This window comes from Convolutriloba macropyga, chromosome 15, assembly GCF_964194025.1.
Source record: "Convolutriloba macropyga chromosome 15, txConMacr16.3, whole genome shotgun sequence".
Taxonomy (NCBI): Eukaryota; Metazoa; Xenacoelomorpha; order Acoela; family Convolutidae; genus Convolutriloba; species Convolutriloba macropyga.
In genome coordinates this window covers 42,609,658-42,623,125 of record NC_134482.1, presented here as the reverse complement: position 1 = coordinate 42,623,125, position 13,468 = coordinate 42,609,658, and positions in this window count along the sequence as shown.

Sequence of the window (13,468 nt, the reverse complement as noted above, 5' to 3'; positions counted from 1 at the left end):
ATAAATAATTCACCGCGATTCACCGCATTCACCGCAAAAAGTGTAAGAAATACGCGGTGAAAATTTTTTTTTCACCGCATTTTACCGCATTTCTTACAAAAATTCACCGCCAAACCTCTACCCGGGATCTGTGAAAGACATCGGGTCTCCAAACCTGTAATTTTCCGTTGAGTTCAATTGAATATTTTTTTTACCGGTCCTTATCCAACAAAACCGTTGTTTTTATTAAAAAGGAGCTGAAACCTGGACATCAGAACATTTCTATAGTTCGGAGGCACCTTGTCACATTTTTAATTTTTACATCTGTATTAACTGGCTATGAAACTTTACTTTTTGCAACCTTTAGATCCAAAAAATAAATTAGATTGTAACAAAAAAGTTTCTGAAATTTTGAGCATCTATTTGAACAGTGAGAAACAAACCAGGTCTAATTATGTTCTAAGCCCAGACTAATCTCGAAACATAGTTGTTTTTTTCTACCTCCTGCAGGAGTTTATCCCCTGCTATATCGCACTTCAATTATTGCCCGGGCAATGCAACCCATAAATTCAAATTGTGTTGCTGATGAAAAATGAGGAGAGCAGTTACCGCTTTCTTTTTGCTTCTTTTTTCCAATTTAACCCATTTTTGTCAGTCGTCTTTTATTGTTGAAAAATACCTCATAACGATGCAGAAAAAGGGTCAAAATTATTCACTTGAGGTCAAATATTTCACAATTTTCATTTTCTTGAAATTTTGTCTCACCTTTTTCGTTTGTTTTCTATAATTCAATTGATTTTTGAAATTTATTTTGAAGCAAATGTCACTTGAAACGGGGAATGAAATCACCCTAGTTTTTTTGTACGTGTTCTCAAAACGATCGTTAACTATTCCTTCAATTTCACTATGTTTTACTGTAACTTTATTAATTGTGCCCAATGAAATTGCATTTTTTGGATCGAAATGACAAAGTAATGTGTGTCTGATTTTAAATGATTTTAAAACCTCGGCACCATTTATGTTTTTTTATTAGACACAAAAAGCTATGCGAGGAAAATGGGGGCGTATGGTGTTCATATATTATCAAATGTGGGCGGGGGGGGGGCTTATTCAAAATATGGTGGCGAGGTATTCATAATAAAATTGATCTCCAAATCGCGAAAATTTTTCCTGATTGAATGGGTTAGCTTTCACTTTTGTAATTGCAAAAAATAGTTGCTTAAACAATACTGCTTCGGGAAGCTTTTTGATGTACCCCTGGACGGTTTTCAAATCTGCAGCCAGCATGTTATTCAGTCCTCAGCAATATAGCACGTGTCATTACCATTACCTTCAAAATAATAACTCCCCGCTTAGTAGGCATATAAAACTTACGCCCAGTACAAAGTGCACGTGCTTTTTGCTAATTAGTAATGTGCTAAATAACAAAAACCCAAAAAAAGAATTGTGGCGGGCATAAAAAGCACTGGGGGCCGAAACAGAAGAGATCCCGTCTCTATTCAAGTATCGACCATTAATTTGCAGAAAAATCTGAATATCGTCAATAATTATTCCATTTTTATAAAAGACTAAAGGATAAGCGAGCTTCACAAATTAAAGAGCAGAAAACTTTCATTTTCATTTTTCATTGTTCTTTTCTGGAAAACTGTATGGCAATATACCAGTTTAGAGTACAATTAACTCCGAAAGCATTCGCAAAACTAACAAAAGAAAAATCACAAAAAATCGTTTAGTCTGTTTTTGTTAACTTGAATATATAATTGTTAACTGTGCTTATATATTGGAACAAAAAAATTCTCATTAAATAGCGTAATATACCTAAAAAAACATTGCTAATTTCCATTGGTACACATAAGAATAAAAAGCAAATGGTAAAAGAGGCAATGTAAAGTCAAGAATATAACATTATGTCAAATTATAAAATCATTAAATTACCTAACTAAAAATTTGACCTTACATTATTAGAAAATGGCCTAAAATGCGAGCATAAAATGTTCTCACAATTTTATATGTACATCATGAAGATTAAAGAATAAAATTAAATCTAATGCTCTCAATATCATCTTTTATATCAGTCATTTTTGGGTCCTTCAAAAAATCTTTCCAAAAGTTTTCTTTCAGTTATTTTTTAAGGAAGTTTTCAATGTTTTTTTCCGTCTAATATTAGAAGGCAGACTATTATAAATTGGAATGGCTTGTGCAAAACAAGAATCAGTTAAAAATTTATTGTTCTTTCTTATATCGAACGTTATTCTTTTGACCTGTCAAGTTTTATTCTCATGGTAGAGAGAGTTTCAATTTTATATGCTGGAAGATCGTTGCTGGGTAAGCGAAAAAAAAAATTTGAGCAATGATATTTCAAGAGAAAATAAACTGGTAATATTTTGTTGCGAAGTTTGAGATCTATCGACCGATTGTATTTTCTCCTATTAAAAATAGTTTTTATTCCCCAATTCAATTGTTTTTCTAAAGTTGTGAGTAATGACTTTTGCAACCCTATCACAATTAGAGCGGAATAATGTAGATGACTTGTTACTATTGCATTAAGTAATAAGACTTTCGTTTTCTCTGGTAAACTTTTCCTTAGTGTATTCAAAACTTTTGTTCCACAAGCCATTCCCCGCGGAATTTTTTTCACTTCTCCATCAAATTTTAGTTTGCTATCAATAAGTACGCCAAGATACTTCACACTATTTGATTCTGCTATTCTTTCATTGTCGACATTCAGAACAGTATTTGTTAACCTCTTCCTGGTGCTGAACAGAAAGATTCTATTTTTTGTTTGTTCACCACTAACTGGGACTTTGCAAAAAAATCAATAATTTTTGAGATGTTATGTTCAAGTTTTGTTTTTGACAAAATTTCATCAGTGTCGGGTGTAAAAAGAAAAGTGTCGTCTGCGTACTGGACGACCGTGAAATCTTTTTCTACAATCTATGCTAAATCGTTGACGTAAAGGTGAAATAATAATGGTCCTAATATAGTACCTTGTGGAATTCCTCTTTTAAAATTTATCCAATCTGACTCAATTCTATTCAGGACAACTCTTTGCGTTCTTTCACTCAAATAATTTTCTATTAAATTGGTAGCATGTTCGTCAACACCTATACTTTCAAGTCTCCGTGACAGTATTTTGTGGTTTATAGAATCAAATGCCTTTGAAAGATCTGAAAATGCACCTGTAACATTTTTTTCATGCTGAGTTCTAATCTTATTTGTTCTGTCGATTTCAGGATAGCATCAATTGTTGAAATTTGTTTTCTATAAACAAATTGACTAATAGAAAATAATTGCTCCCTTTCTAGGAAACTTGTGATTTTTGAACTGAACGCCTTTTCAAAAATTTTTGACAAAGCAGAAGTTACAGAAATAGGCCTATAATTGAGTGGGTCTTCGGGATTTCCTTTTTTGAAGAGTGGAGTTACACAAGCTTTTTAATGATCTTCTGGAAATTTTCCTTCTGCAATGAACTGATTAATGAGATAACATAGTGGTTCTGCTAGCGCCGCTTTAGCATCTCTTATTGCCCAAGCTGGTATTTTTGAAGGACCGACTGGTTTACTTGTATTCAATGAGTCTATGAGCACATTTGTTTTCTTGGTTGTTATATATTGGAACTTGAAACACTTTCTCGGAGCATATTTAGGAGGAATGTTGTTTGTTTGTTGTAAGCCAATGAACTCCCCCGAGTAGAAAATCTGTAATTTAAAAAATTTGCAATTTCCATAGGCTTTGTTATCTTATTACCAAAATTGCCCTATTAAAATTTGACTTCTTGCTTGAGTCTTTTCTTTATTACGAAGATCTTGAATGAATTTCCATCAGGTTTTTTCACGTTTTAACTCCATAAAACTTGGGAGAAGTTGTTTTTCTTTTTGTCGAATTAAATCGTTTTTAGTTTCATCATCGCTAATTCTTAAAAACGGTCTTTTTGATTTCTCACATAGCCATTTTTCTTGAAGCAAAAATTTTAGTTTGTTATTTCTAATATAACTGGCTTTAATTGGAGCATGTAGTGCTAATGCTCTTTCAATAATTCTTTGAATTTCTAATAACATCATATCTCCCGTCACTGCACCGTAAAAGTGTCTCCAGTCTGAATTTTCAAAAAAAATTTGGAACGCTATGACTGAATAGTTTTTCTGTCAAAAAATTTTGTTTGTTGTTTTTGATTTTAGCATCACAGATTTAAGAACTTTGATTGTTACAAAATGATCAATTTTCAAAATTGTATCAGCTGCTATGCCTGTTTCGTAATCGTCTGTTATGATATAATCAATAAGAGTTGAAGAAGAGTTAGTCATTCTTGTATCTGTATCAATATTTGATGGTTTAAGATCATGTGGAGAAATTACAGATTGTAGCAGATTTCTGTCGCGCTTTGCAAAATAGTTTAAGTTGTAGTCTCCAGCAAGTATGAAAAATTTTCCTTCAGCCACAGCAAGATCAATTCCCAGGACCAGTTTTTTCAAAAACATATTTAAAAGTTTTTCTCGGGACAGTATGATAAATTTAGTACGCATTTCTTTTTTTGTATGCTCAACTCAACCCATAAACATTCAAAATTTGTATCCGGAAAGCAGTTGAGATCATCGCGGAGACGAGGGTTTTTTATGACAAGCATATTCCACTAAACGCATATATGCAGTTGTAACCAATATGTTCTGGCGTTTTGATGTAGAATTTTTATTCTGGAATCAAAGAATTTTAATTGGAATCAAATATTTTTAACTATTTGATTCATACCTTATAAAAAGCTCAAAACCATACAGCGTTATTCTTTGTTTATTACGCTACTTTCACTGCCTTTGATAAAAAGTTCTCAAATCATTAAAAAGTGACTTTCAACACAGTTTATAGTAAGACATGTTGTGACATAAAATTTTTTCGAGCTACGAGTTACAATTTAAATTGTAATATCAAATTAGAACAATCAATTTTACAGTTCAAGTAATGATCGAATCTATATTCCCTCCTTGTGAAAATAGTGATATGATCCGAATTATGAAGTAACATGCTAGTTCATGATTTTTATAAGTACAGAGCACAGTGCCGCTAATCTTTATATTTTTTGTAATAATATAGTTTTCTTATTGGAATCTTAAAAAAACAGATTTTTAAATTCTAATTTCATGTTCAAAAACAGAGAGTTTGAAAATATTGCTGAAATTACAGTTAAGTGCAAACAGTTGAAAGGCCGAGTATTAAAACTCAGCTTATAACTTTATATTATTTGATTAATCTTAATTTTTTTTGTTGAATACACTAGGCAAAATTTCAAAAAGATATGGCCTCTTTGTTTTTGTTTGTTTGGCCACTTGTCTGAGCAGGATCGTTTTCGTGTGTGAGATCTTACGAGGAAACTAGAATTCTTTTATTGGCATATTGGCATTAGTTGTCAAATAGCGTTTTATCAAGCATATCTTTTTTCAACATAATCCGCGTAGAAGAGTTTTAATTAGCCGATATCATAATTGGGCGATTTTCGTTTTTAATTACATGAGAATTAAATTGCGTACCAAACTTGTGAAGAGCCATAATTTTGTTAATCGACAAGCGGTGGTCTTAGTTGTCCGTAATTTTTAAATCGAGGGACTTTCGAGGATACCTTAACAAATGCGAGTTTAGGTTGCTAAAAGTAGCTAAACGCCTAGCTTTTTGCGGTTTTTACCTCTAGTTTTTAAAAGACTTCCAGATATCTGTCAGTGCACCCTGGTTTATTGCCAACCTAATTGCCCGCAATTTCTAGTGGGTTACAACAAACGTAAACAGAATTTTGAAAAACCATTAAAATTATTATAGTTTATAAAACAGTCACTTTGAGCAAGTTTTTAGATAATAAGAAAAACAAAACCATTTTTTAATCGATGAGTGATTAGTTTGTTGTGAAAGATTGATTTTGTAAGGATATTGCACCGTATGGTCTGTTATATATGCAGTTAGTTTTTAATGAATTATACATCTGCAATTTGAGCACATGGGTTTAAAATTTATGAAAATTCTGCTGCAAAGAGAATGTGAAAGTCACATCCTCTCTAAAAAAACTGAAATCGTGTTAATTTTTCTCCACGGTTTAGTATAATTCAATTAAGCAAAACCCACACGACGTATTTGATTAAGTATCAGAGTTTTATGAGTTTTCATCATTACATAATTCCCAATTTGTTTGATTTTTACATCGAAGGTCCAATTTTTCAAACAATAAAATACTATTCTATACAACACTCTATTCATTCCCTTAGGAGCATAAATACTGATTTTCTTCAAAATGTTTTCCAGTTTCCTGCAAATTTTCAGTAGAATCAAGTTTTATCTCAACGTACTTTAGAAGTTGATGAATAATCAACAATATGTGAGCTCTCGAAAGACTACCCCAGTCGAGACCAGATGGTTATCTTGCAAGATTCTGCCAGAATCTTGCGAAAACTGCCTATCTAGCAAGATCTAGCAGAAAAATGGTTATCTTGCAAGACCTGGCAGAATGAATGGTTATCTTGCAAGATTCTTGCAGAAATCTTGCAAGATTATGCATAATCTTGCAAGATTCTGGCAGAAACTGCCAGAATTTTACAAGATAACCATTCGAAATTGACTGGGGTAATTTGTTTAGAAATTTTTTCCAATGCACACAAATTTTTTTGTGCATAATCAGATAACTTATTGAGAAATTGGAGAATGATTTTATATATAGTTGAGTTAAAGTAGTGAAAAATGCTGTCGCACATCTTTTAATGTATTATAAAAGCCAAGTATCATTAATCGATTAAAAAAACTTCACAAATATGGATCAGTTAGATGAACTCCAATTTTTAGTTCAAAAGTAGATCAAGAGTCATAGAAGACCTCTATTGTCTTTGCAGCGATCTTGCAAGGTAAGCGTTAAGTGCTATGAATGGTGGGTTGGATCCCCGGGTCAAAAGTTGAAAAAATAGATGTATGATTTCTGGTATTCGTACTAGGATCATATATGATTTCTTGGTAATCGTACAAGGATTGTTAGAATATCGATCAAACTATAGTCTTAAACTTAGTGAGAATTAGAAAGAAAGTTTGACTTACCAGATTAGAAAGACAAGCAATATGGCTTCGATCAAAGAAATTATATAAATGAATCGTCAAGAAATGGTGCTTAGAATCAATATTCGGTTCAAATTGGTGAATCTAGATAACTATTATTAGAGTTAGATTAGTTGATGTAAAATCTTCCCAGCATGTATTAAATGATGATGATATCTCCGGAAGTGTGAATGAACTCTTAGAAAAATGCAAATGCATTCCATTTATGGTTCCCTGTGCGACTGATTTGCAGAAGCAAACAATATTGGGTAACCTTTGCGACCCCCACTATAAATCACGGTGCTAAGATTAGTTTTGTATCTTGACTTTTTCACGCTGATAATGGGTATATATAAAGCTGATTTTTGAGTCCTTTTTAATCCCGAAATTCAAATCACCATCTTGATCTAATAATCAGATCTCTCCTGTAAATCTCTAAATTCTACTGTAAAATATCATTTTGCTAATTTTGAGAAAATAATTCTTTTACTTAGTTAAAAACGCTTTTTATTCCGCTTGCGAAAGTCCATAACCCAACAGGTTATGGGCCCAGCAATTTCCAAGACATAAAACTAATTTCCAAAACAAAACTAATTTGTTGTTGACCGGCATAATCCTTTTCTGCTTAGTACATTTTCTTTTCACAACTGTTTTGCTTGCTCAAACTCCAATGGATCAACAGACAGTGAAGCTGCTGACCTATACGGGAAAAGCACAGGACTTTCCAATCTGGAGCACAAGATTTGTGGCGATGATGCAGAAAAAGGGACTCTACAAATGACTACTGGGGACAGAGGAGCAACCCAATGAGCCTGCGCCACTGGCCAATGGGGCAACCAATGATCAGAAGAAGAACCACAAGGTGCTGAAGGATGCATATTAGAAAGAAGTTGCAGACATCAAGGAGAAACAGAACAATGTGTGGTGCCATCTGGCACTGGCTCTAGATGCAACAACCCTAATGCTGATGAGACATGACTGTGTGGTAGATGATGGCATTGGAGATGGAGCAAAGGCTTGGAAGCTTTTGCAAGAGAGATTTCAGAGTTTGGAGACAGTGGTGACTTTAGTGGCCCAGCTTGCTCGACAGCAGCCCGAGGATTCTGAGGATTTGGACAGCTTTGTCATCGGAGGACAGGAGTTGCTCACAAGGCTAAAAGAAGCAGGGGAAGCAGTCTCAGAGACCCTCTTCAACGCCTTGGTTCTCAATGGTGTGCCAATGAGGTATGAAAGTTTTGTTATACAGGAAAGCTTCAACCCGGCAACGAACTTCACGGAGTTGGGAAAAGGCTGCTGAACTTTCATGAGAGCACGGTGCAGAGACACAAGGGACAAAGTGATTCAGTGGCACTGGCAGTGAAGCGTGACTTCAAGAAGGGACCCAAGAAAGGAAACTGCTTTTTGTGTGGGATCCCTGGACACTTTGCCAAGGACTGCAGGAAGAAGGAGACAGCACAATGCAGCAAGTGTGGTGAGAAGGGTCACCTAGACAGGGCATGCAAGAGACAAAGAGATGGAGAAAAAAATGAGTCAGTGGCAATGGGTCCAACATTGGCTACATCAGACGAGGAATGCTGGGCAGCTCATACCCAGTGGAATACAGCAGGCATGCTAGTGGACATTGGTTGTACAGATCACATAGTGACGAACATCGATGCGTTCCTGGACTTTGTGCCCATTCAGTCAGTTGTCAGAAATCCCAAAGGAGAGGCTTCCAGAGTGGTGGGCAGAGGCTGTGTGAGGATCAGCATACCCTCAAACAAAGGGGAATTCCAATGCGAACTCAAAAATGTTCTGTGTGTGCCGGACTATTCCTCAAACTCCTATCAGTCTCAAGATGCACGGAGTGGGGACATAGCTTCAGTTTCGAGATAGGAAACAGCTGCATGAAACTCCTGAAGGGAGCTCGGGTAAAACTAATACAAGAAAATAATTTGTTTTACTTACCCTGCAGCGTTTTCGAATTCAAGATGAGCTCCAACAGCGTGAAACTTGACAGTGCAAGGAAGTGGCACAGACAATTGGGTCATTTGAATCAAGTGGATGTGGTCAAGAATGTACCAGAGACAGTGGGGGAACTCGATGATGTATGCAGTGTGTGTGCATTGATCAAGATCACAAAGACTCCAGTACCCAAAGTGGCAGAGACCCAAGCAGAAGAGAAGCTGGAGAGGGTGTTCACAGACGTGATGGGACCTTTCAGAGTAGAGTCACTGTTAGGGTTCCGGTTCTGCATAGTGTTTGCAGACCAGTACACGAAGTTTGTGTTTGTGGAATTGCTTAAGGCAAGGAGTGAAGCATGGGCCAGCCTGAAGAAATTTGTTCTCAGTGTGGGGACGCCCAAGAAGCTGAGGCAAGACAATGCGAAGGAGTTTCTCTCAGAGCAGTTCAAGACGCACTGCTTAGATGCAGGCATTCTACAGGAGAAGAACATACCAGAGAAGGCACAACAGAATGGGTTAGCTGAGAGGTGCAACAGGACACTGCTGGAGATGACAAGATGCTTGCTCATTGACTCAGGACTTCCCAAGATGATGTGGGGAGCAGCAATTCTTCACGCAGCAAGGAGCAGAAACTTGGTTGTGAGACGAGGAGAAGAAAAATGCCCAGCAGAGCTGATGAAAGGTATAAAACCTAAGCTTCCAATTAGTAAATTATCTATTTTTGGTTGCACAGTCTTCATGATGAAGAGGGACAGAGAAGTCAGCAAACTTGAACCCAAGGCACTGAAAGGAAAGTTCGTGGGTTACACTGAAGGAGAAAATGGATACTTGGTGTTCATACCCAACACACGCAAGGTGATGGCAGTTCGAGATGTGATCATCAAGGGGTCTGAAGTGGGCTCGATCCCTGACAACAAAGAAACGGCTAACCTACTAGATGATGGGTCGGAACTGGGAATCTGGCACCCAGATGATGGTCATCAAGAAGATGACAACAGAGAACAACAGGACACATCTACTGCAATAAAGGAGGAGTGGCATGACGCAGGGAGCGTGAATACTCAAGAAACAACACTGAGACAAGAGGCCTCGGATGTTGGAGAAACAGCACTAGATGAAGGAACTACTGCAACAAGAGGGAGTCACAGAGACTCAGAGTCACTGGAAGACAGTGACACAGAAGACTTCTCACAGTTAGAGACAGTTGGCTTCAATGAAGATGCACTGGAACACGCGGACAGAGCAGAGCCCAGACTTGGGACACGAGCAAGGAATGTTCCGCAACTTTTGGAGAAGTCAGGACCTATCTTGCTGTGACTGAGGGCGACTATGTGGAACCCAAAACAGTCTACCAAGCCAAGCAATGTGACGATTGCGACCAGTGGCACCGGGCAATGAAGGACGAGGTGGAGAAACTCCAAGACAACGAGACTTGGAACCTAGTGAGACCACCCACAGACAGGGAAGTCATACCGGGCAAATGGGTCTACAAAGTGAAATTGGAACCAAGTGGTCAAGAGGACAAACACAAAGCGCGCTATGTGGCAAAAGGCTTCAAACGAGTGGAAGGACTGGACTACGTTGAGACTTTTGCGCCTACCTGCAAGCCAGAGACATTCAGGATTCTACTTCAGCTATCAGCGAAGCAGGGTCATGTGATGCACCAATTTGATGTCAAGACTGCTTTCCTGCACTCACCAATCGAGGAAGAAGTGTATCTGGAACAGCCACGGGGGTTTGTAAAACGCGGATCAGATGGGGAGAAGTTAGTATGTCGACTAAATAAATCAATTTATGGTTTGAAACAGGCTGCTAACAACTGGTACAAAGAGCTGGCAAACTTCCTATTGAGACAGGGGTTCACCAGAAGCAGGAACGATCACTGCTTGTTCGCAAGATCAGAGGCAGAGGATCACACCTTCATCTTGGTCTGGGTTGACGACATCATATTAGCATCAAGAAGTATGACAGTGGTCTCTGATGTCAAGAAGGCACTAGAAGCAACCTTTCACATGGAAGACAGAGGGAGACTACACTGTTTTCTGGGTCTAAGAATCAGACGAGAAGAAGGCAAAGTCACAGTCGACCAAGAACGCTACATGGAAACAATGCTTGAGCGGTTTCAAATGGATCAATGCAAACCCTCAAGAACTCCAGCAGATTTGAATTTGAAACTTCAGACAGCGCATAACGGAGACGAAGAAGCGGACCAGAGGATCTACAGAAGCTTGGTTGGATCACTTCTCTATCTGGCCAAACAGACGAGGCCGGACATCATGTTCACAGTCAACATTCTGTCCAGACACATGAATGCACCTACCAATCAACACTGGATGTGCGGAAAACGACTTCTGCGATATCTGCAAGGTTCAAAAAGGTTTAAAACTTACTTAAACAAAAGATGCTAGTTATGATTTAGTGGGGGAAAGTGATGCAGACTGGTCTGGAGACGTGAACGACAGAAAATCACCAACGGGCTATTACTTCAAGCTCAACGGTTGTTGCGCAGCAATCAGCTGGGGTGTCAACAAGCAGGCCACAGTTGCTTTTTCTTAATCAGAAGCAGAATATCAGGGCATGGCAGCAGCAGTTCAGGAATCACTCTACCTGAAACAACTTCTAGAGGATTTTGGCATCCAACAAAAACGTCCAATAGCAATTGGAGAAGACAACCAAAGTTGTATCAGACTCTTCCAAAACCCAGTCATGCACAAAAGGAGCAAGCACATCGAAACAAAGTTTCACTTCATCCGGGACAAGACGGAGGATGGGACTATTTCAATTCTTTACGTCCCTACAGACGAAATGGCAGCGGACATCTTCACAAAGTCCTTACCCGTCTCGAAAGTGGAAACATTCAGAGCAATTTTGATGGCAACAGACTCTTCGCAATCAACTCAAGTCTGAGTGGGGGTGATAGAATATCGATCAAACTATAGTCTTAAACTTAGTGAGAATTAGAAAGAAAGTTTGACTTACCAGATCAAAAAGACAAGCAATATGACTTCGATCAAAGAAATTATATAAATCAATCGTCAAGAAATGGTGCTTAGAATCAAAATTCGGTTCAAATTGGTGAATCTAGATAACTATTATTAGAGTTAGATTATTTGATGTAAAATCTTCCCAGCATGTATTAAATGATGATGATATCTCCGGAAGTGTGAATGAATTCTTAGAAAAGTGCAAATGCATTCCATTTATGGTTCCGTTTGCGACTAATTTGCAGAAGCAAACCATATTGGGTAACTTTTGCGACCCCCACTATAAATCACGGTGCTAAGATTAGTTTTGTATCTTGACTTTTTCACACTGATAATGGGTATATATACAGCTGATTTTTGAGTCCTTTTTCATCCCCAAATTCAAATGACCACCTTGATCTAATAATCAGATCTCTCCTGTAAATCTCTAAATTCTACTGTAAAACATCATTTTGTTATTCTCTCATTTTTGAGAAATTAATTCTTTTACTTAGTTAAAAACGCTTTTTATTCCGCTTGCGAAAGTCCATAACCCAACAAGGATCATATATGATTTCTTTGGTTTCATACAAGGATCGTACTAAGAAATCAAGTATGGACAGTATGAAATTATATATGATCCTTGTATGAAATCAAAGAAACTTCAACCCGGGTCACTGAAAATCGATCCGTTTTGACCTCTAAAACTCGGATGAGAGCAGCTGCGGATAGTAACAAGCCGAGTTTTCCCTTTGTCAAAAAGTAGCAATGACAATAATTGAACGTAATCTTAGTTATATTTTCAAATATGATTTAGACTCTTGATCGACGCGATCCACGATCCAAAAAATCCCCGACTCTAGATCCACGATCCAAAAAATTGTTCATGATTCTAGCTCAAGATCCACGACTCTAGCTCCACGATCCAAAAAGATGTTCATGATTGATGTGACTGTTTTAGATGGCCAAATTGACAAAGAAGCTAATTTTTTTTGTAAAATGCTTCAAAAATTTTTCAGATGTGTCCATTTTTTAATCTGATCAGATTTTTTCAGCTAGTTTTGGATCATTTGTTCCATTTGCTTTCGTGCGTTTGAAGGTCATCTTTTTGTTTAGAGGCTTTAACTAGGGCTCAACAGAGATTATAATCAATCAAACATCGAAATAAACTAGCAAATTTATTTGAATTTAAATAATTTAACTTAACCATATGGTGACACTATCAACAAGAATTGTAGCAGTTTGTTATTTTTATGAATTTAGGTCAAGCTAGATGGCTATATGCTAGAAATCGGTTTAGTAACTTCCTGTTTTCAACAAAGCCCGAAAAGACTACAATCTTGTCGCTGATATAGATTTTGTTGATTCTCAAAGCTTGATTTCTTTTAACCAATTAATTAAACCATAATCTACAAATTTCAAGTCAATAATTGAACGCCCTCAATAATAAAAGCCCTCAAAACATTTTTGGCAATTGAACTAAGGTGTGCAACTGTTGTTCACGTGCGTCAATTATGAACCCTTTTC